Source organism: Phaenicophaeus curvirostris, chromosome 9 (genome assembly GCF_032191515.1).
Source record: "Phaenicophaeus curvirostris isolate KB17595 chromosome 9, BPBGC_Pcur_1.0, whole genome shotgun sequence".
Lineage (NCBI taxonomy): Eukaryota > Metazoa > Chordata > Aves > Cuculiformes > Cuculidae > Phaenicophaeus > Phaenicophaeus curvirostris.
The window spans coordinates 31,571,861-31,594,173 of record NC_091400.1 but is presented as its reverse complement, the minus strand read 5'-3'; the positions used below and the strand labels follow the sequence as shown (position 1 = coordinate 31,594,173).

The 22,313-nt window shown below is 51.5% G+C and overlaps 5 non-coding genes and 2 pseudogenes across 5 annotated transcripts; all 7 read left to right on the top strand.

Moving 5' to 3' along the window:
• Nucleotides 1-10,969: 10,969 nt before the first annotated feature.
• On the top strand, nt 10,970-11,088 carry LOC138724385 (5S ribosomal RNA). Its single transcript, XR_011338016.1, has one exon. It is a non-coding gene; the product is annotated as a 5S ribosomal RNA (ribosomal RNA).
• A 1,219-nt stretch (nt 11,089-12,307) lies between these two features.
• On the top strand, nt 12,308-12,426 carry LOC138724400 (5S ribosomal RNA). The gene has a single exon (XR_011338030.1). It is a non-coding gene; the product is annotated as a 5S ribosomal RNA (ribosomal RNA).
• Nucleotides 12,427-14,146: 1,720 nt separating this feature from the next.
• LOC138724416 (5S ribosomal RNA) lies at nt 14,147-14,265 on the top strand. Its single transcript, XR_011338046.1, has one exon. It is a non-coding gene; the product is annotated as a 5S ribosomal RNA (ribosomal RNA).
• A 1,710-nt stretch (nt 14,266-15,975) lies between these two features.
• LOC138724424 (5S ribosomal RNA) lies at nt 15,976-16,084 on the top strand (annotated as a pseudogene).
• A 1,720-nt stretch (nt 16,085-17,804) lies between these two features.
• LOC138724415 (5S ribosomal RNA) lies at nt 17,805-17,923 on the top strand. Its single transcript, XR_011338045.1, has one exon. It is a non-coding gene; the product is annotated as a 5S ribosomal RNA (ribosomal RNA).
• A 1,710-nt stretch (nt 17,924-19,633) lies between these two features.
• LOC138724429 (5S ribosomal RNA) lies at nt 19,634-19,752 on the top strand. The gene has a single exon (XR_011338056.1). It is a non-coding gene; the product is annotated as a 5S ribosomal RNA (ribosomal RNA).
• Nucleotides 19,753-21,465: 1,713 nt separating this feature from the next.
• LOC138724423 (5S ribosomal RNA) lies at nt 21,466-21,574 on the top strand (annotated as a pseudogene).
• The last annotated feature ends 739 nt before the right edge of the window (nt 21,575-22,313 follow it).

The window sequence follows — 22,313 nt, the reverse complement described above, 5'->3', positions numbered from 1 at the left end:
AGAACAACAACAAAAACAACATTTAATGCGCGATCTCAGCCAGTTTCTTCCAGTGGCACAACCAGCATGGTTGTGAAGTCCCTAGTCTGATAATTGTTGGAAGATTCATGTGATCGGAGGCTTTGTGCAACCAAGTACAAAAGGTATTTGTGATGCGTTGCTTGAAGCCCAGCGTCTGCTCACAGGAGGGGATCCCGCAGCCCCCAGTGTCCTGCGGTGCCAGTGCCTGCTCAGAGCCCTCCTGCCCTGCAGAGCCAGGGGTCTCACCGCCGGCAGGGACAGAGGATTCTTACCCTGGCTGCCTCTTTGCAGGACCCGAATACTTCATAGTGCCAGTTTTGTCAGTGTGCATGTATATTTTATTGTAGGGATTTTTTTTTTCCTTCTCTGTGTTCAAGGTTAAACTTTCCACTACAGCGAATTAGTTGGTAAAAGACAAAGGACACTGATCAGTAGGGGTAGGAGAAGATACATTTTACAAAAGATTTTCAGCTGCAGTACCTGAAGATAGATCAATATTTTCTATTTGCTTTAGCACTAAGCTTATTTTCCTTCATCACTGAAGAGATACTCACTTGTGCCTTCTACTGAAACATTAAACTGTTCTCTCCTGATAAATGGTAAGACAAACAATAGCGCTTTCCAGAAGCCTTTTTATCGTACTGAAATACATCAGTCCTTTTGATAAACACAAAAGCCCTGAATTGTTGCCTTAACTTTGAGAATCCATGCTGGATCCAGGCATTGCTGGCATTCTGCTGGGTGAAGAACCTAAATTTGCGCTACTGGGAGACTGTCGGTGTTGTGTCCCTGCACACTGCTCTGCCCTCCCTGCCAGCACATGCTCATGTGAAATCTTCCCTAGGAACATGGCTTTTATTTACCAGGTCCTTATTCCTCTGTGCATATGGCTAGAGGAACACAGGGAGAGTCTTCCTTACAGGTATTTCCTCGTTCCTGCTGACCTGTTGATTGATGGTTGATGGTGGTGTGAGCTGTGGCTGTGAACCAGGTACAAAGCAGTGTAGTATAACGATTTGCTAGAGCTGGAATTAAGCCTTACATGTGCCAACAAATGGAGAAGCTTAAGGCTAACTAAAAAACAAGGAGAGCTCATAACTACTGATTCCCTGCTGTTCTCCAATACTTTTTCCTGTCTGATATTATAAACTGTAATAAGCATTAAGAAAAACCAGCAAAGCATAAACAGCCCATTTTGATGTCATGTCAGGTGACATGCCAGTCTGTTTCCCCAGGAGGGGACCAAGAAGCACCATTTGTCACCGCGGGTAGACCTGAGGTCCAGCAGATGGTGATGGGCTGCACCAGGGGGCCACAGGCGCTTGCAACCCTCTCAGCTCCCACTGGGGATCCTGTGACTTCCAGGCTTAAATTAGAAAGCACTCATGGCTGCAAGCTGCCTGTCTGCCTGAGAATTTTGCAGAAATTAATGTACCTCTCCATCACCGAGATCAGCCTAGCAGAGTGGACTGAAGGGGTTTCCAAGCAGAGATTTGTTGTGACCAGTGATGGAAGTAAGTTATCCTAGGATGGCTGCTCAGTGTTTTGGCGAAGGGAGGAGGAAGAAAGAGAAGAAGGAAGGCCTGAAGCTGTGTCCTGCTCTGTTGCTGCTCAGGGCATTGCATGGGGAGCACAGTGGGCGACTCAGTGGGAAAGGATGAGGGTGTTGCTCACCAGCTGCCAATGAGGGTCTGGAGGGCATGGTGAGTGCCCTCTACAGAACCTATTGCTTTTTGTGCTCCTTGTCCACCTCTCCCTCCCTCTCACACAACATCCGCTTTGGTGCTTGAGCTGACTCACCACGTTCTAAGGAAGAACCTTGGGAAATCTTATTAAAGTTCATGTATCCAGATGCTGGTTGAATAGGTGGATTTGCCCATGTTGTATGGCAGAGAGTAACTTCTACAGACTAGAAATAAAATGAACAGTGTTTAAAGATCAGCTTAAGAAAAACACAAGCTATTGCTTTGGCTGTATGGTGTCCATGTGTCAATAAAATTGTGTCCATTTAACTTTACCTTGTGTAATTTCGTCTGGTTGGGAAACAGCCTCTATTTGTAGACCACTAGGAGCATGTAGTGGTCTTGGGCTGTGTTCTTGTCCTGGTGTTAGAGAAGTGGCCTGGAGTTTAGCAAGAAAGCAGGGGATAATTTCTGCTGTTTCTAAACTGATACTTGGTTCCTCTAGCTTGAGAGAAGGTGGGTTTGATTTTAAACGTGGGAGGACTGAGGAGCACAAAGGAAAACCACCATAAAATGTTTTTTCCTAAGTTGTTCCCTGTAAGACAGTCAAAGTTTAAGTGATACCACAATGGTAAGGTAATAAAGACATTATGTGTGAAGGATACCTATATTCTGGGTTTACGTCTCTGGTTTTTATGTAATAATCCCATATACAGAACCCCAGAGACTCCTGAAGCAGTGCCCACAGCAGGACAAAACCACCATTGGCTGTACCTGGCAGCTTTCTAACCCCTCTGGGTCAGCAGTGCACAGCAGAGGTAGATGGAACCATAAAGCAAAAAAAACCCAAATGCATTATCTGAATTAAGATTAGTTCAGAACACTTGCCCAAACACCCCTTCACTTTGCAAAAAGTGTCAGGGAGCTTTTGTTTACTCACTTGATTTTAGGGTCTCTTTTTATATCTTTTGAAGACGCCCACCTTCACAATACCTCTCAGTCATAATTATGGTGCAGCGCTGGTCGAGGCTCCCTGTTAACTTTCTTGGATTATTTGTTATTGCTTTTCTATTTGATTGTTTCTGCCATGCCCCTTGGGTCCCTGCACATCCCCAGTGCCAGCCGGGCAGTACGGTGTGGGGCAGAGCACGTGTTTGGGTGTGCACTGCCCCACCAGGGACGGCACAACGCTACCTGCATTATGTGGTGTGGAGACCTCCTGGCAGAGATCCATTGGAATTTGGGGTGTGGGAGGGCTGTCAGATCATCATCGGTCCACGTGGTGCTCATGTTTATACGCTTTCCTAATTCTAGGGCTGATTAAACACCTGCATTAGTATTGTCTGATAGCATCCAGAATTTATTTGTATGTAAACTGTGTTTCCAGCTCCCGTATCAGCAAACATTGTGATTTCTTACTCCATTGTGTACATGTTTAGTAAGTCAAAACCGAATCTATTCACATTTGTAATTTTGTTCAGCTTTGCAACCTCAACATATAGAGGTCTTGCAGAAAGCTATTTAAAAGTTTTGCAAAACATAACTTGTTTTTTTTTCTTGGAGAAAGGCTTCTACCAAACAAAGGAAAGGGTTTAAATACTTTTCAGTAACGTTTGGCTTTTTAAACCTAATTTCAGCATGGAATTCTAGATGGTCTTCAGGTGCAGAAGCATTTGGATTGGGCAAAACATTATCAAATGGCAAAGCTGCGTTAATTTCTCATTTCTGAAGCTGCAGACAATTTGAAGGAATATGGTAGTGCTTTTTCAGCTGTGTATAAGCACTGACACATTTGTTTTCTTCTCATAAAATTTCATATATTCATAATTACAGCACCAATTCATCATAGTTATCATTGTCATCAATCTTTGCCAGCACCAACTGATGCAGACAATTGCTTGCAAGGGTTTTTTTGTGGCTTTAGTCCAGAGCTTACATAAGTGTAGTTCCACCATTTTTATTTCTTTTTTCTGCTGTTCTTCAAACTTTGGAGGCTTTCTGTGCCTGCCTGCTCTGGGCTAATTCGTGGCTTTCGTGCCTGGTCACTGCACTTTACCAAAGGGATCAGAGGGAAGCTAACCTTGTTTTCTCTGGGCACAGACCTGGTTATGAATGAGATGCTGCTGTGGTAGCCCTGGTCAGTAATTCTAATAAGCATTGAGAGCAGGCACTTGCATTTGATCACCAGTTGACAGCACGTCTCAAAACCCCTAATGTAAGGAGACTGCTGATGTCTTTTTTACTACATTATTTTGCACTAATGTGAATGATTTCATTCACTTGGAAATTCCGTCTTTCATTGAACTATAAAACTTTCAGTATTTTGAGAAGAAAAATCTTTGTATTTCTTTGTATTCATTAGAGCCAAAGTAGACTAATATGTCTTTACAACAAACATTATGCTATAAAAACACTATATCAGCATACTTTAGTAATCTAAAATGAATGAAGAGCTAAAATATACTAGTCTGAACAATTTGCAGCACCCTTATGCATGATATAGTAGATTTCCTTAGTAAATCCCTAAGTACTATCACCATTCTTACCAATGACTGACCTTAATATTATTTTCTTTTACATGGCAATGTAAAAACATGACTGTGTGCAGAGATATGGTTGGACAGGCTGATGTAAAGATGGTGTAAATGTGGATGGAAATAAATCTGATTCTGGTGGACTAAAGTCATATCTGGGATAACTTATTTCCTTCCCTCTTTATCTTCATTTGAATATGTTTAAACTGTGGATAGAAGTATTTAATATTTCGTTATGAAGACTTTGTGGAAAGTGGCATATACTTTAGGCTCTCATCTTAAAAAAAAAAAAAAGAACAGACTTTATGAGAGAAGTGAGAGTACCTACAGATGCACCCATTTGCTTTACCTACAAGGTATTAAATGCTTGCTTGTCCTTTGAAAGAGCAGCATTTGAATGAAAGTTTTTGCCTAGGTAGAAAAATAATTTTTACATACTGTCATTAAAAATGAGAATGGTGTATAAATTTCCTGTTTGCTCTCTATTTTAATTTTTCTTTTAAGAATACTTTCAAAATTAAAAGAAGAATCCTTCTAAAATCGCAATCTAGGCAAGATTTCACTTGTTAATACCCAACCAAAGTAGTCAACTAGGGCCTTATTCACTGATTTGATTACTATGAAGCTTTCTTTTATTCTGTTTCATCGATAATGAAAAACCTAATTGGTTTCTCAGGGCTAATATGCTTTGTGTAACCACAGCTCCTCTAGTTAGCTGTGCCTTCCAGACAAAGGTAGGTCATGATCAAGGACTGAGTGCTTGCCAAAGATAATGCCTTGGTCTGCTGCTGCTGAGAGGATGGGATGGTACTGGCAGTAACAAAAACCTGCAGAGTCAGAGGTTGCTGATCCCATGGAGTCTCTGCAGCAGGTAGAGAAGTGCTGCCAGGATGCAAAGGCTCCACATCTAAAGGTGTGTCCTGATAATAAAGTAGTGGCCTGGCATGGCAAAGTCTGGCTTTATCTGGCCACTTCCTTTGTTACCCTAAAAAAATCATTTTCCTTTCCTGTGCTGCAGTCCCCAGAGTGGAAACACTTCACCACAGAATCATAGAATCTACAGGTTGGAAAAGACCCACCGGATCACTGAGTCCAACCATTCCTATCATACTAAACCATGTCCCTCAGAACCTCGTCCACCTGTCCCTTAAACACCTCCAGGGAAGGTGACTCAACCCCCTCCCTGGGCAGCCTCTTCCAGTGCCCAATGACCCTTGCCATGAAAAATTTTTTCCTAATGTCCAGCCTGACCCTCCCCTGGCGGAGCTTGAGGCCATTCCCTCTCGTCCTGTCCCCTGTCACTTAGGAGAAGAGGCCAGCTCCTTCCTCTCCACAACCTCCTTCCAGGTAGTTGTAGGGAGCAAATGAGGTCTCCCCTCAGCCTCCTCTTCTCCTGGCTAAACAACCCCAGCTCTCTCAGCCACTCCTCATAAGGCTTGTTCTCCAGCCTCCTCACTAGCTTTGTCGCTCTTCTCTGGACTCGCTGAAGTTGTCATCTGAAAGTCTCTTCACTAACGTTTATGGAATGGTTGCAGTGGCCATAAGGGACCTCAAGCTTTGTCTTGGATCATCTGTAGTGTCCCTTAGGGACTCTGGTCTTGCCATCCACCTTCAGAAGGCAGAAACTACTTTTCAGCTAGTTCTGGTCAGCTTTATAACCTTCCATCGTAGCCAATGTAATTAAGCTTGAGCTGGTAACAAAAGCACCTACCTTGGTACTACTGTCTTAAGATGAGCAAAAATCCATGACGAAATCTGCCTCTGGATTTTTGAGGGAAATTTACCCTTGGCTGTGTGGAAATTGGTCGATGCGGGCAAAGTATCTGCTAGGTAGTTGGAAATGTCCCACTGCAACTCCTCTCTGTTGCCCTTTCAGGCAGCCCAGGACCTCCATCAGTGTGGGTTAGGGGAGGAGAAGGCACAGGCATGGGCATGGGTAGGGGCATGGGAACTAGTTGGGCACTGGAGATCCTGCATGGAGCTGCTTCCGTTGGGATGTGCCCTGGGATGTGTCCCTGAGCTCATCCTGCAGTCAGGACAAGAGAGATGAGCATCTTGGGCACATTTAATCTCCTGCATCTATCAGGGAGGTAGCACATATGAAATAAATATTTCAAGAGCTATCTCCCATGAGCAGGATTCTGTTCTTCAGAGTAAAAAGAGAAGAGGTGGGTATGATGTAATAATATTTTCTTTTTAATTAAAAAAGTGCTTGATGCCAGTCGTGCCATAGAATTCGAGGCCTCTGTGAGACAGCTGAGCACTGCACCATGAAATATTGTGTTTTGTAAAACTGGTGGAGTTGAGTACAAACTACAACAGAGAGAGCAAACTGAATAATGAAAACAGAAAGATGGCATTTCCCCACAGGGACTGGAAAACAGATGGAGTTTACACGACTCACAAAAACAGAAATATGCACACTTTGAGCTTGATCCAGCTTCACTGAAGTCAGTGGGAGTTTTCTTTTGACTTCAAAGAGTGGTGGATCAGGTACTTTTAAGGTTTGTTTTTTTTTGATTTAGAAGAAAATATCTCCTCTCTGTATTATTCTTAGAGATACTGAGTGAGCACTGAGAAGCACCTCTGTATGTGATCCATAAACTATGTCCAGGTAGATTTTTCTTTTATATGTGTTGTTGAGGTTTTTCTTTAAAGGTAGTAAACACAATTTAAGAACTTAAAATACCTTTAGATTCTGAGGCATTCTTAGTTTTACTGATGCACATTGTTTTGTAAAGGTCTCCACACTAAACTCTTCCTAAAGGAGTAACTCATTTTGTAGTGTAAAACTGAGATGCAGTGTCATGGAAGATTAAGAACAGTACAAATGCAGTATTTTTGGATATAGAATCATAGAATCACCAGGTTGGAAAAGACCTATTTCATCATCGAGTCCAACCATTCCTATCTGCCACTAAACTACGTCTCTGAGCCTCAAGCTCCACCAGGGGCAGAATCATAGAATCATAGAATCATAGAATGACCAGGTTGGAAGAGACCCACCGGATCCTCGAGTCCAACCATTCCTATCAATCATTAAACCATGTCCCTCAGCACCTCGTCCACCCGTGCCTTAAACACCTCCAGGGAAAGTGACTAAACCACCTCCCTGGGCAGCCTGTTCCAGCGTCCAATGACCCTTTCTGTGAAAAATTTTTTCCTAATGTCCAGCCTAAACCTCCCCTGGTGGAGCTTGAGGCCATTCCCTCTTGTTGTGTCTCCTGTCACTCGGGAGAAGAGGCCAGCTCCCTCCTCTCCACAACCTCCTTTCAGGCAGTTGTAGAGAGCAATAAGGTCTCCCCTCAGCCTCCTCTTCTCCAGGCTAAACAACCCCAGCTCTCTCAGCCACTCCTCATAAGGCCTGTTCTCCAGCCCCCTCACCAGCTTCGTTGCTCTTCTCTGGACTCACTCCAGAGCCTCAACATCCTTCTTGTGGCGAGGGGCCCAGAACTGAACACACGATTCCAGGTGCGGTCTCACCAGTGCCGAGTACAGGGGGAGAATAACCTCCCTGGACCTGCTGGTCACGCCATTTCTGATCCAAGCCAAGATGCCATTGGCCTTCTTGGCCACCTGGGCCGCTGCTGGCTCATGTTCAGCCGCTGTCAACCAACACCCCCAGGTCCTTCTCCTCCAGGCAGCTGATATTGGTTTGTGGGCAGTGGCTGCCAGGAGTAGTGGAATTGTTACTGCTTCAGCTTCTGTCCCTAATGCATGGGGGTGTTGCAGCATCCCCATGGCTGCTGCCTTGTGCACCAGCTATTTGAAAAACAGTGGAAACATCTCAAACAGCCTGATGCTGACCTGCGCTTGCTTATTCTCAGAGCTGCAGGTAGGTGTGTCTGTGGTTGCTGTTGTTCAAGATGTACTCAGGCATGGACACAAGTGTGCCATGCAGTGCGGCACAGCAGGAGGAGCTGTATCTGAGCTCTTTAGATGCTGTAAGTAGCATAGCTGCATGAGTATCAGGACCTGACTCAGGATCTTTTCAGTGAAAATGTATTATTTGTCTAGTTTTGCTGCTCCAGACTATGCAGGACCTTACCTGGGAGCTGCAGCAAGCGAGAGCTTTTCTCAGTGAAGGGCAGCAATACGTGGTGTCTGGATAAAGTGACATTCTTGTCACTGGATTTTCTTGATTGATGGCAGAACGTTGCCTCACAGGCAATTTAGGGCTGCCAGTGCTCTCTCTGAAGCATTGGGAAATGAATGGGAGCACATGAAATCAAGAAGTCCTTTACTTAACCATCACTTCCAGCCTCTGAATTACCCTGGGGCAGCTTGGCTGGTCTCCAGGCTCCAGGCAGAGTTTTAATTAACATTTGAAACCTCCACTACTTTACAACAAGGGTGAAAGCATGTAAGTACCTTATATTACACTTTTCTGATGGTGCCAATGTAACAAAAGCTCAGATTTGGAAGAAATGTGAATTTTCCTTCTCTGAGCAGCTTTGTATCATCTGCCTCAGAAATGGATTATTTGTCAGAAAAATAATTAACAAAGTAGGGAGCATGAAAGATGAGTTGGTTGTGACACAGGTGGATGCGACAGCTCCAGAGGGCTGCCATGCGAGACATGAAGATGTGGGTGCAAGAGCAGAACTCAGTCAGTATGTCCCTGCCAGGGAAGTCCTGCAGCCTTACATCTGGCCCCTGGGGCCATGTGAGGAAAGAACATCCTGAATGTTTATATCCCTGGAGATGGGAATACAAACCAAAGGCTTGGAGCTGTTGTAGAGCCCAACTGTTATCTCTGTGTTAAGGATGCTGAAGAGTGCTGTAGCTTTATAATTTGGTAGAAGGAGGTGGCAGTAGGTCACATCTTTAATTCCAGAGACGTCCATCTGCCTGTTCCTAGACCAAAGCAGAGCACTGATGTACAGCTGCTATAATTCTGTGTGCATAAGCGGAATGACAGGGGTACAGAGCAGCGGTGACTGCAGCTGGGGGTTAAAGCTGCCCAGAAGAGAAGGTGTGGGTAACCCCTTTGAGTTGAATCTCCAGAGAAAGAGATGGTCTGAGCTGCTGTTGGGGTGTGCAGAGCCTGACACATGGCAGGGCACAGCAGCACCTGACAGCAGCAGCAGGGCGCTCCACAAAATGAAGGGCATTGATCCCCTTTTTTTGAAGGAAAAAAGTCACTCATAAGATGATAAAGAAATGTTCAACATTAAAGGCGATTAACTAAAACCAAGGAAGTCAAGAAAAAGTTGAAGTATTTTCAAAACTTTTTTCTGGCATGTGTAGTAGGTATGTGGAATAAGTGTGCAAAGAACTGAGGAGTGGCTGAAATTAAAAGCTACACCTGAGGTTGATGGGTAGAGGATGAGGGCTGAGGACTACTGGAAGGTGGTAAACATTAACTTGAAAGCCAAAAGCATTTTCTTAGTCCCTCTCTTTCCCTTCCCCCCGTCTTTTTTTTTTCTTGCTTAGTTCCTTGCTCTCTTTCTCTTATTTTTTTGTGTCTTTCTCTTTCCTTCTTTCTAAAACCCTAATTTGGCTGCAGTTATTCTTTTACTCATCTCTGCACCTTTCCAGTGCTCTTTTCCATCATGCAGCCAGCATTTTAGGATGTAGTTTCAAAGTGACTAATATTTACCATTTCTTCTTTCTCAGATAATTCCTCAAATGCGCTGGTGCACTCAGACTCCTGACCCTGCTCAGCGTAATCAGATAAATATTGATTACACTTAACATTGAAGATCTTTAAGATTGAGAGTTTTCATGGTTAGTTAACAATTTTTAATTGTTTTAGTTATGAAAAAATGTTTCTGTTCTTTCAAAGGTATTATTCCAAAACCTTTGCCTTCTCTGCTCTGTGTGCCCCAACACAACATCGAGCCACTGCTGTATCTCAGTGCAGCCCACGGTGCTGCAGCTGCTGTTCAGCCAGCCGGGAGCATCCAGCCACCCAAGACAGCGTGAGCTGCCCTGTGTGCAGCCCAGTGCTTCCCATCAGCCAGGCAACAGCTGGGTTCTTTAACCTGTATTCTGGGAAAATCAGGGAACAGATGTCTTCAGAGCTGTTTTCACAGTGAATAATGGGAATTCCCATCTCTCCAGGGTACTTTCGTATCTACTGACTATTTTCCCCACCTTGCTAATGATAATGATGATGCTTTCTTTTCACGTTCATTGTGTCATCTGCTTTTTTGCTTTCTAAATTATCTTTTTTAGCCTTTGCTGTGACCTTCTGCGAAGGGGTGTCTAAAATCTGGGGCTTGCATTCCCATCGCGGGAACAACAACCCTGTGCAGCTACCGACTAGGAGAAGTCTGGCTGGAGAGCTGCCCGGAGGGGAAGGACCTGGGGGTGTTGGTTGACAGCGACTGAACCTGAGCCAGCAGTGGCCCAGGTGGCCAAGAAGGCCAATGGCATCTTGGCTTGGATCACAAACGGCATGGCCAGCAGGTCCAGGGAGGTTATCCTCCCTCTGTACTCGGCACTGGTGAGACGGCACGTGGAATCGTGTGTTCAGTTCTGGGCCCCTCGCCACAAGAAGGATGTTGAGGCTCTGGAGCGAGTCCAGGGAAGAGCAATGAAGCTGGTGAGGGGGCTGGAGAACAGGTCTTCGGAGGATCAGCTAAGGGAGCTGGGGTTGTTTAGCCAGGAGAAGAAGAGGCTGAGGGGAGACCTCATTGCTGTCTAGAACTACGTGAAAGGAGGCTGTAGAGGGGAGGGAGCTGTGCTCTTCTCACAAGTGTCAGGGGGTGCTGGGAGGCAGCAGGTGCCTACGGCCACACCACCCTGAGAACGCCCGATCTCGTCCGATCTCGGCAGCTAAGCAGGGTCGGGCCCGGTTAGTACTTGGATGGGAGACCGCCTGGGAATACCGGGTGCTGTAGGCTTTTGCTGCCCTGGGGGCGCCATTTGGAGGCTGCGCTGCTCTGTCCCCCCTTTTTGCGGAGCCCCGCGCAGAGAGGTGCGCACGGAGGGCGCCGTCCTGCCCGCTGCAGCCCCCGGGGCAGCTTTCATCTTCTGCCGGGCGGCCCCCGCGGTCCTCGGTGTCTCCTGGCTGGTCTCCAGCCCCTCCCTGCGCCCTCCCCGCCCGCTCCAAGCGCCCCGTGCCAGTCCCGGCCCCCGCTCCTCTCCGCCGCGCCCCCAAGGCCCCGGTGAACGCTCCCCCGGGGCCGCCGGGACCGCCCCCTCCCGCCAGGCCCCGCGCGGGCCCGGCCGGTGCCGGGTGCCGGGAGCCCCGCGCCGCCCGCCCCGCTCCCGCTGCCGCCTGGGGTTTGCTGGGATTTGCCTGGCTCAGGGATCGCCCCCCGCCTCAAATGTCCGCCCCGCCGCAGAACCCGCCGGCCTGCGCTGGACGCCGCCCAAGAAGCGGCCTTTAGAGGCTTCCCCGAAGCTGCTGCGAGGGAAGTTTCTGCAGACGCTGCGGGGCTGGCTTGGCGCTTGCTCCCCTCGTTCTCTCAGAGTCCCCTCTGCAGCGATAACGTCGGAGGTGCCGGTCGGCCCGTCTCCTTTCCCTGTTGGCCGTGGCCCCCACGGTAGCGGACAGTGGCTTGCAGTGCAGCCCCCAGCGACGTGAGGGAATCCAGAGAACTCCGGGGTCGCTGATCAGGAGGTTTCATGGCAAAACCTCCTAGTGTTCCTATTGACAAATCCTCTCGGGGGGCGGTGACCGTGGGCCAGTTCGGCCACCCTGAGAGGCAAACAGGCAGCAGAGACATAACGGCCAATCCTCCCTCCTTCCTGCGGCCCAGCCGGGCTTTGCTCCGGCCCCCGATGTGGAGCGGCCACCAGCCCTCCGCCTGCCCCTCTCCTCCCCGGGGCTCAGCACAGCAGCCGCCGCGGGGCCGGGGGATGTGTCAGGATGGGGAGGGGGAGGTGCTGTGTTGTGGGCTGTGTTTGTCGTAGGGCGTGTGGGGGTGTGTTGTGTTCTGAGGTGTTTGGGGTTGTTTGTTGTAGTTGTTTGTGTTTTGTGTGGGGCGTGTGTGTTGTGCTGTGTTGAGTGTGTTGCCATAGGTGTTAGTGTTGGGGGGTGTTCAGTGTGTGTGTGCGTTGTGGAGCGCGCGAGGCGCGTTGTGCGGGAGAGGCTGGGGGTGCTGGGAGGCAGCAGGTGCCTACGGCCACACCACCCTGAGAACGCCCGATCTCGTCCGATCTCGGCAGCCAAGCAGGGTCGGGCCCGGTTAGTACTTGGATGGGAGACCGCCTGGGAATACCGGGTGCTGTAGGCTTTTGCTGTCTTGGTGAGGGTGCCACTTGGAGGCTGCGCTGCTCTGTCCCCCCTTTTTGTGGAGCCCGGGCAGAGAGGTGCGCACGGAGGGTGTAGTTTCCGGCATTCTCCTTCTTCTGGGACCCTAGACTGGTTTGATCTGGAAGGGAGCTTCAAGAAACTTGACTTGTCAGGCCTCTGCCATGGGCAGGGCCCCCTCCCACCAGAGCTCCAAGCTCCAAGCCCCGTCCAGCCTGGCGTCGACCACTTGCAGGGATGGATGGGGCTTCTCTGATCAAACTGTTGCAGTGCCCCTCCAAAGCCTGCTTGGGAACAACTTCCTCCTTCAGTCTAGTCATAGAACCAGACAATCACCAGGTTGGAAGAGACCCACCGGGTCACCAAGTCCAACCATTCCTATCAAATGCTAAACCCTGCCCCTGAGCCCCTTGTCCACCCGTGCCTTAAACACCTCCAGGGAAGGGGACTCAACCCCCTCCCTGGGCAGCCTCTTCCAGTGCCCAATTACCCTTTCCGTGAAAAAGTTTTTCCTACTTTTCAGCCTAAACCTCCCCTGGCGGGGCTTGAGGCCATTCCCTCTTGTCGTGTCTCCTGTCACTTGGGAGAAGAGGCCATCACCCTCCTCTCCTCAACTTCCTTTCAGATAGTTGTAGAGAGCAATGAGGTCTCCCCTCAGCCTCCTCTTCTCCAGGCTAAACAACCCCAGCTCTCTCAGCCGTTCCTCATAAGGCCTGTTCTTCAGCCCCCTCACCAGCTTCGTTGCTCTTCTCTGGACTCGCTCCAGAGCCTCAACATCCTTCTTGTGGTGAGGGGCCCAGAACCGAATACAGGATTCAAGGGGCAGTTTCTCGTAGCATTCTGCTTAGGAAACTGTCAGCCTCTGGGCTGGACAGGCAGACAATCTCCTGGGTAGAAAACTGGTTGGACGGCTGGGCCCAGAGAGTGGTGGGAAATGGAGTTAACTCCAGCTGGAGGCCAGTTCCAAGTGGTGTCCCCCAGGGCTGAGTGCTGGGTCCAGCCCTGTTTCGTGTCTTTATCAATGACCTGGAGGAGGGGATCAAACGCATCCTAAGTAAGTTTGTGGATGACACTAAGCTGGGTGGAAGTGTGGATCTGCTGGAGGGCAGGGAGGCTGTTCAAAGGGATCTGAACAGGCTGGACCGTTGGGCTGAGACCAGTGGGATGAGGTTTAACGAGGCCAAGCGCCGGGTCCTGCACTTGGGGCACAACAACCATGTGCAGCTACCGAGTAGGAGAAGTCTGGCTGGAAAGCTGCCTGGAGGAGAAGGACCTGGGGGTGTTGGTTGACAGTGACTGAACATGAGCCAGCACAGTGCCCAGGTCCAGGTGGCCAAGAAGGCCAATGGCATCTTGGCTTGTATCAGAAATGGCGTGGCCAGGAGGTCCAGGGAGGTTATTCACCTTCTGTACTCGGCACTGGTGAGACGGTACCTGGAACCGTGTGCTCAGTTCTGGGCCCCTCACCACAAGAAGGATGTTGAGGCTCTGGAGCGAGTCCAGAGAAGAGCTATGAAGCTGGTGATGGGGCTGGAGAACAAGTCTTCGGGGGATCAGCTAAGGGAGCTGGGGTTGTTTAGCGTGGAGAAGAAGCGGCTGAGGGAAGACCTCATTGCTGTCTAGAACTACGTGAAAGGAGGCCGTAGAGGGGAGGGAGCTGTGCTCTTCTCACAAGTGTCAGGGGGTGCTGGGAGGCAGCAGGTGCCTACGGCCACACCACCCTGAGAACGCCCGATCTCGTCCGATCTCGGCAGCCAAGCAGGGTCGGGCCCGGTTAGTACTTGGATGGGAGACCGCCCGGGAATACCGGGTGCTGTAGGCTTTTGCTGCCCTGGGGGTGCCATTTGGAGGCTGCGCTGCTCTGTCCCCACTTTTTGTGGAGCCCGGGAAGAGAGGTGCGCAGGGAGGGTGTAGTTTCCGGCATTCTCCTTCTCCTGGGAGCCTAGACTGGTTTGATCTGGAAGGGAGCTTCAAGAGACTTGACTTGTCAGGCCTCTGCCATGGGCAGGGCCCCCTCCCACCAGAGCTCCAAGCTCCAAGCCCCGTCCAGCCTGGCGTCGACCACTTGCAGGGATGGATGGGGCTTCTCTGATCAAACTGTTGCAGTGCCCCTCCAAAGCCTGCTTGGGAACAACTTCCTCCTTCAGTCTAGTCATAGAACCACAGAGTGACATGGTTGGAAGAGACCCACCGGGTCATCAAGTCCAACCATTCCTATCAAACACTAAACCCTGCCCCTGAGCCCCTTGTCCACCCGTGCCTTAAACACCTCCGGGGAAGGGGACTCAACCCGCTCCCTGGGCAGCCTCTTCCAGTGCCCAATGACCCTTTCCGTGAAAAAGTTTTTCCTACTTTTCAGCCTAAACCTCCCCTGGCGGAGCTTGAGGCCATTCCCTCTTGTCCTGTCTCCTGTCACTTGGGAAAAGAGGCCAGCACCCTCCTCTCCACAACTTCCTTTTAGGTAGTTGTAGCGAGCAATGAGGTCTCCCCTCAGCCTCCTCTTCTCCAGGCTAAACAACCCCAGCTCTCTCAGTCGTTCCTCATAAGGCCTGTTAATCAGCCCCCTCACCAGCTTCGTTAATCTCCTCTGGACTCGCTCCAGAGCCTCAACATCCTTCTTGTGCTGAGGGGCCCAGAACCGAATACAGGATTCAAGGGGCAGTTTCTCGTAGCATTCTGCTTAGGAAACTGTCAGCCTCTGGGCTGGACAGGCAGACAATCTCCTGGGTAGAAAACTGGTTGGACGGCTGGGCCCAGAGAGTGGTGGGAAATGGAGTTAACTCCAGCTGGAGGCCAGTTCCAAGTGGTGTCCCCCAGGGCTGAGTGCTGGGTCCAGCCCTGTTTCGTGTCTTTATCAATGACCTGGAGGAGGGGATCGAACACACCCTAAGTAAGTTTGTGGATGACACTAGGCTGGGTGGAAGTGTGGTTCTGCTGGAAGGAAGGGAGGCTGTTCAAGGGGATCTGAACAGGCTGGACCGTTAGGCTGAGACCAGTGGGATGAGGTTTAACGAGGCCAAATTCTGGGCTCTGCACTTGGGGCACAACAACCCTGTGCAGCTACCGACTAGGAGAAGTCTGGTTGGAAAGCTGCCTGGAGGAGAAGGACCTGGGGGTGTTGGTTGACAGCGACTGAACATGAGCCAGCAGTGGCCCAGGTGGCCAAGAAGGCCAATGGCATCTTGGCTTGGATCACAAACGGCATGGCCAGCAGGTCCAGGGAGGTTATTCTCCCCCTGTACTCGGCACTGGTGAGACGGCACGTGGAATCGTGTGTTCAGTTCTGGGCCCCTCACCACAAGAAGGATGTTGAGGCTCTGGAGTGAGTCCAGGGAAGAGCAATGAAACTGGTGAAGGGGCTGGAGAACAAGTCTTCGGAGGATCAGCTAAGGGAGCTGGGGTTGTTTAGCGTGGAGAAGAAGAGGCTGAGGAGAGACCTCATTGCTGTCTAGAACTACGTGAAAGGAGTCTGTAGAGGGGAGGGAGCTGTGCTCTTCTCACAATTGTCAGGGGGTTCTGGAAGACAGCAGGTGCCTACGGCCACACCACCCTGAGAACGCCCGATCTCGGCAGCTAAGCAGGGTCGGGCCCGGTTAGTACTTGGATGGGAGACCGCCTGGGAATACCGGGTGCTGTAGGCTTTTGCTGTCTTGGTGAGGGTGCCACTTGGAGGCTGCGCTGCTCTGTCCCCCCTTTTTGTGGAGCCCGGGAAGAGAGGTGCGCACGGAGGGTGTCGTTGCCCGCATTCTCCTTCTTCTGGGACCCTAGACTGGTTTGATCTGGAAGGGAGCTTCAAGAAACTTGACTTGTCAGGCCTCTGCCATGGGCAGGGCCCCCTCCCACCAGAGCTCCAAGCTCCAAGCCCCGTCCAGCCTGGCGTGGACCACTTGCAGAGATGGATGGGGCTTATCTGATCAAACTGTTGCAGTGCCCCTCCAAAGCCTGCTTGGGAACAACTTCCTCCTTCAGTCTAGTCATAGAACCAGACAATCACCAGGTTGGAAGAGACCCACCGGGTCACCAAGTCCAACCATTCCTATCAAATGCTAAACCCTGCCCCTGAGCACCTTGTCCACCCGTGCCTTAAACACCTCCAGGGAAGGGGACTCAACCCCCTCCCTGGGCAGCCTCTTCCAGTGCCCAATTACCCTTTCCGTGAAAAAGTTTTTCCTACTTTTCAGCCTAAACCTCCCCTGGCGGGGCTTGAGGCCATTCCCTCTTGTCGTGTCTCCTGTCACTTGGGAGAAGAGGCCATCACCCTCCTCTCCTCAACTTCCTTTCAGATAGTTGTAGAGAGCAATGAGGTCTCCCCTCAGCCTCCTCTTCTCCAGGCTAAACAACCCCAGCTCTCTCAGTCGTTCCTCATAAGGCCTGTTATTCAGCCCCCTCACCAGCTTCGTTACTCTCCTCTGGACTCACTCCAGAGCCTCAACATCTTTCTTGTGGTGAGGGGCCCAGAACCGAATACAGGATTCAAGGGGCAGTTTCTCGTAGCATTCTGCTTAGGAAACTGTCAGCCTCTGGGCTGGACAGGCAGACAATCTCCTGGGTAGAAAACTGGTTGGACGGCTGGGCCCAGAGAGTGGTGGGAAATGGAGTTAACTCCAGCTGGAGGCCAGTTCCAAGTGGTGTCCCCCAGGGCTGAGTGCTGGGTCCAGCCCTGTTTCGTGTCTTTATCAATGACCTGGAGGAGGGGATCAAACGCATCCTAAGTAAGTTTGTGGATGACACTAAGCTGGGTGGAAGTGTGGATCTGCTGGAGGGCAGGGAGGCTGTTCAAAGGGATCTGAACAGGCTGGACCGTTGGGCTGAGACCAGTGGGATGAGGTTTAACGAGGCCAAGCGCCGGGTCCTGCACTTGGGGCACAACAACCATGTGCAGCTACCGAGTAGGAGAAGTCTGGCTGGAAAGCTGCCTGGAGGAGAAGGACCTGGGGGTGTTGGTTGACAGTGACTGAACATGAGCCAGCACAGTGCCCAGGTCCAGGTGGCCAAGAAGGCCAATGGCATCTTGGCTTGTATCAGAAATGGCGTGGCCAGGAGGTCCAGGGAGGTTATTCACCTTCTGTACTCGGCACTGGTGAGACGGTACCTGGAACAGTGTGCTCAGTTCTGGGCCCCTCACCACAAGAAGGATGTTGAGGCTCTGGAGCGAGTCCAGAGAAGAGCTATGAAGCTGGTGATGGGGCTGGAGAACAAGTCTTCGGGGGATCAGCTAAGGGAGCTGGGGTTGTTTAGCGTGGAGAAGAAGCGGCTGAGGGAAGACCTCATTGCTGTCTAGAACTACGTGAAAGGAGGCCGTAGAGGGGAGGGAGCTGTGCTCTTCTCACAAGTGTCAGGGGGTGCTGGGAGGCAGCAGGTGCCTACGGCCACACCACCCTGAGAACGCCCGATCTCGTCCGATCTCGGCAGCCAAGCAGGGTCGGGCCCGGTTAGTACTTGGATGGGAGACCGCCCGGGAATACCGGGTGCTGTAGGCTTTTGCTGCCCTGGGGGTGCCATTTGGAGGCTGCGCTGCTCTGTCCCCACTTTTTGTGGAGCCCGGGAAGAGAGGTGCGCAGGGAGGGTGTAGTTTCCGGCATTCTCCTTCTCCTGGGAGCCTAGACTGGTTTGATCTGGAAGGGAGCTTCAAGAGACTTGACTTGTCAGGCCTCTGCCATGGGCAGGGCCCCCTCCCACCAGAGCTCCAAGCTCCAAGCCCCGTCCAGCCTGGCGTCGACCACTTGCAGGGATGGATGGGGCTTCTCTGATCAAACTGTTGCAGTGCCCCTCCAAAGCCTGCTTGGGAACAACTTCCTCCTTCAGTCTAGTCATAGAACCACAGAGTGACATGGTTGGAAGAGACCCACCGGGTCATCAAGTCCAACCATTCCTATCAAACACTAAACCCTGCCCCTGAGCCCCTTGTCCACCCGTGCCTTAAACACCTCCGGGGAAGGGGACTCAACCCACTCCCTGGGCAGCCTCTTCCAGTGCCCAATGACCCTTTCCGTGAAAAAGTTTTTCCTACTTTTCAGCCTAAACCTCCCCTGGCGGAGCTTGAGGCCATTCCCTCTTGTCCTGTCTCCTGTCACTTGGGAAAAGAGGCCAGCACCCTCCTCTCCACAACTTCCTTTTAGGTAGTTGTAGCGAGCAATGAGGTCTCCCCTCAGCCTCCTCTTCTCCAGGCTAAACAACCCCAGCTCTCTCAGTCGTTCCTCATAAGGCCTGTTATTCAGCCCCCTCACCAGCTTCGTTACTCTCCTCTGGACTCGCTCCAGAGCCTCAACATCCTTCTTGTGCTGAGGGGCCCAGAACCGAATACAGGATTCAAGGGGCAGTTTCTCGTAGCATTCTGCTTAGGAAACTGTCAGCCTCTGGGCTGGACAGGCAGACAATCTCCTGGGTAGAAAACTGGTTGGACGGCTGGGCCCAGAGAGTGGTGGGAAATGGAGTTAACTCCAGCTGGAGGCCAGTTCCAAGTGGTGTCCCCCAGGGCTGAGTGCTGGGTCCAGCCCTGTTTCGTGTCTTTATCAATGACCTGGAGGAGGGGATCGAACGCACCCTAAGTAAGTTTGTGGATGACACTAGGCTGGGTGGAAGTGTGGTTCTGCTGGAAGGAAGGGAGGCTGTTCAAGGGGGTCTGAACAGGCTGGACCGTTAGGCTGAGACCAGTGGGATGAGGTTTAACGAGGCCAAATTCTGGGCTCTGCACTTGGGGCACAACAACCCTGTGCAGCTACCGACTAGGAGAAGTCTGGTTGGAAAGCTGCCTGGAGGAGAAGGACCTGGGGGTGTTGGTTGACAGCGACTGAACATGAGCCAGCAGTGGCCCAGGTGGCCAAGAAGGCCAATGGCATCTTGGCTTGGATCACAAACGGCATGGCCAGCAGGTCCAGGGAGGTTATTCTCCCCCTGTACTCGGCACTGGTGAGACGGCACGTGGAATCGTGTGTTCAGTTCTGGGCCCCTCACCACAAGAAGGATGTTGAGGCTCTGGAGTGAGTCCAGGGAAGAGCAATGAAACTGGTGAAGGGGCTGGAGAACAAGTCTTCGGAGGATCAGCTAAGGGAGCTGGGGTTGTTTAGCGTGGAGAAGAAGAGGCTGAGGAGAGACCTCATTGCTGTCTAGAACTACGTGAAAGGAGTCTGTAGAGGGGAGGGAGCTGTGCTCTTCTCACAATTGTCAGGGGGTTCTGGAAGACAGCAGGTGCCTACGGCCACACCACCCTGAGAACGCCCGATCTCGTCCGATCTCGGCAGCTAAGCAGGGTCGGGCCCGGTTAGTACTTGGATGGGAGACCGCCTGGGAATACCGGGTGCTGTAGGCTTTTGCTGTCTTGGTGAGGGTGCCACTTGGAGGCTGCGCTGCTCTGTCCCCCCTTTTTGTGGAGCCCGGGAAGAGAGGTGCGCACGGAGGGTGTCGTTGCCCGCATTCTCCTTCTTCTGGGACCCTAGACTGGTTTGATCTGGAAGGGAGCTTCAAGAAACTTGACTTGTCAGGCCTCTGCCATGGGCAGGGCCCCCTCCCACCAGAGCTCCAAGCTCCAAGCCCCGTCCAGCCTGGCGTCGACCACTTGCAGGGATGGATGGGGCTTCTCTGATCAAACTGTTGCAGTGCCCCTCCAAAGCCTGCTTGGGAACAACTTCCTCCTTCAGTCTAGTCATAGAACCACAGAGTGACATGGTTGGAAGAGACCCACCGGGTCATCAAGTCCAACCATTCCTATCAAACACTAAACCCTGCCCCTGAGCCCCTTGTCCACCCGTGCCTTAAACACCTCCGGGGAAGGGGACTCAACCCGCTCCCTGGGCAGCCTCTTCCAGTGCCCAATGACCCTTTCCGTGAAAAAGTTTTTCCTACTTTTCAGCCTAAACCTCCCCTGGCGGAGCTTGAGGCCATTCCCTCTTGTCCTGTCTCCTGTCACTTGGGAAAAGAGGCCAGCACCCTCCTCTCCACAACTTCCTTTTAGGTAGTTGTAGCGAGCAATGAGGTCTCCCCTCAGCCTCCTCTTCTCCAGGCTAAACAACCCCAGCTCTCTCAGTCGTTCCTCATAAGGCCTGTTAATCAGCCCCCTCACCAGCTTCGTTAATCTCCTCTGGACTCGCTCCAGAGCCTCAACATCCTTCTTGTGCTGAGGGGCCCAGAACCGAATACAGGATTCAAGGGGCAGTTTCTCGTAGCATTCTGCTTAGGAAACTGTCAGCCTCTGGGCTGGACAGGCAGACAATCTCCTGGGTAGAAAACTGGTTGGACGGCTGGGCCCAGAGAGTGGTGGGAAATGGAGTTAACTCCAGCTGGAGGCCAGTTCCAAGTGGTGTCCCCCAGGGCTGAGTGCTGGGTCCAGCCCTGTTTCGTGTCTTTATCAATGACCTGGAGGAGGGGATCGAACACACCCTAAGTAAGTTTGTGGATGACACTAGGCTGGGTGGAAGTGTGGTTCTGCTGGAAGGAAGGGAGGCTGTTCAAGGGGATCTGAACAGGCTGGACCGTTAGGCTGAGACCAGTGGGATGAGGTTTAACGAGGCCAAATTCTGGGCTCTGCACTTGGGGCACAACAACCCTGTGCAGCTACCGACTAGGAGAAGTCTGGTTGGAAAGCTGCCTGGAGGAGAAGGACCTGGGGGTGTTGGTTGACAGCGACTGAACATGAGCCAGCAGTGGCCCAGGTGGCCAAGAAGGCCAATGGCATCTTGGCTTGGATCACAAACGGCATGGCCAGCAGGTCCAGGGAGGTTATTCTCCCCCTGTACTCGGCACTGGTGAGACGGCACGTGGAATCGTGTGTTCAGTTCTGGGCCCCTCACCACAAGAAGGATGTTGAGGCTCTGGAGTGAGTCCAGGGAAGAGCAATGAAACTGGTGAAGGGGCTGGAGAACAAGTCTTCGGAGGATCAGCTAAGGGAGCTGGGGTTGTTTAGCGTGGAGAAGAAGAGGCTGAGGAGAGACCTCATTGCTGTCTAGAACTACGTGAAAGGAGTCTGTAGAGGGGAGGGAGCTGTGCTCTTCTCACAATTGTCAGGGGGTTCTGGAAGACAGCAGGTGCCTACGGCCACACCACCCTGAGAACGCCCGATCTCGGCAGCTAAGCAGGGTCGGGCCCGGTTAGTACTTGGATGGGAGACCGCCTGGGAATACCGGGTGCTGTAGGCTTTTGCTGTCTTGGTGAGGGTGCCACTTGGAGGCTGCGCTGCTCTGTCCCCCCTTTTTGTGGAGCCCGGGAAGAGAGGTGCGCACGGAGGGTGTCGTTGCCCGCATTCTCCTTCTTCTGGGACCCTAGACTGGTTTGATCTGGAAGGGAGCTTCAAGAAACTTGACTTGTCAGGCCTCTGCCATGGGCAGGGCCCCCTCCCACCAGAGCTCCAAGCTCCAAGCCCCGTCCAGCCTGGCGTGGACCACTTGCAGAGATGGATGGGGCTTATCTGATCAAACTGTTGCAGTGCCCCTCCAAAGCCTGCTTGGGAACAACTTCCTCCTTCAGTCTAGTCATAGAACCAGACAATCACCAGGTTGGAAGAGACCCACCGGGTCACCAAGTCCAACCATTCCTATCAAATGCTAAACCCTGCCCCTGAGCACCTTGTCCACCCGTGCCTTAAACACCTCCAGGGAAGGGGACTCAACCCCCTCCCTGGGCAGCCTCTTCCAGTGCCCAATTACCCTTTCCGTGAAAAAGTTTTTCCTACTTTTCAGCCTAAACCTCCCCTGGCGGGGCTTGAGGCCATTCCCTCTTGTCGTGTCTCCTGTCACTTGGGAGAAGAGGCCATCACCCTCCTCTCCTCAACTTCCTTTCAGATAGTTGTAGAGAGCAATGAGGTCTCCCCTCAGCCTCCTCTTCTCCAGGCTAAACAACCCCAGCTCTCTCAGTCGTTCCTCATAAGGCCTGTTATTC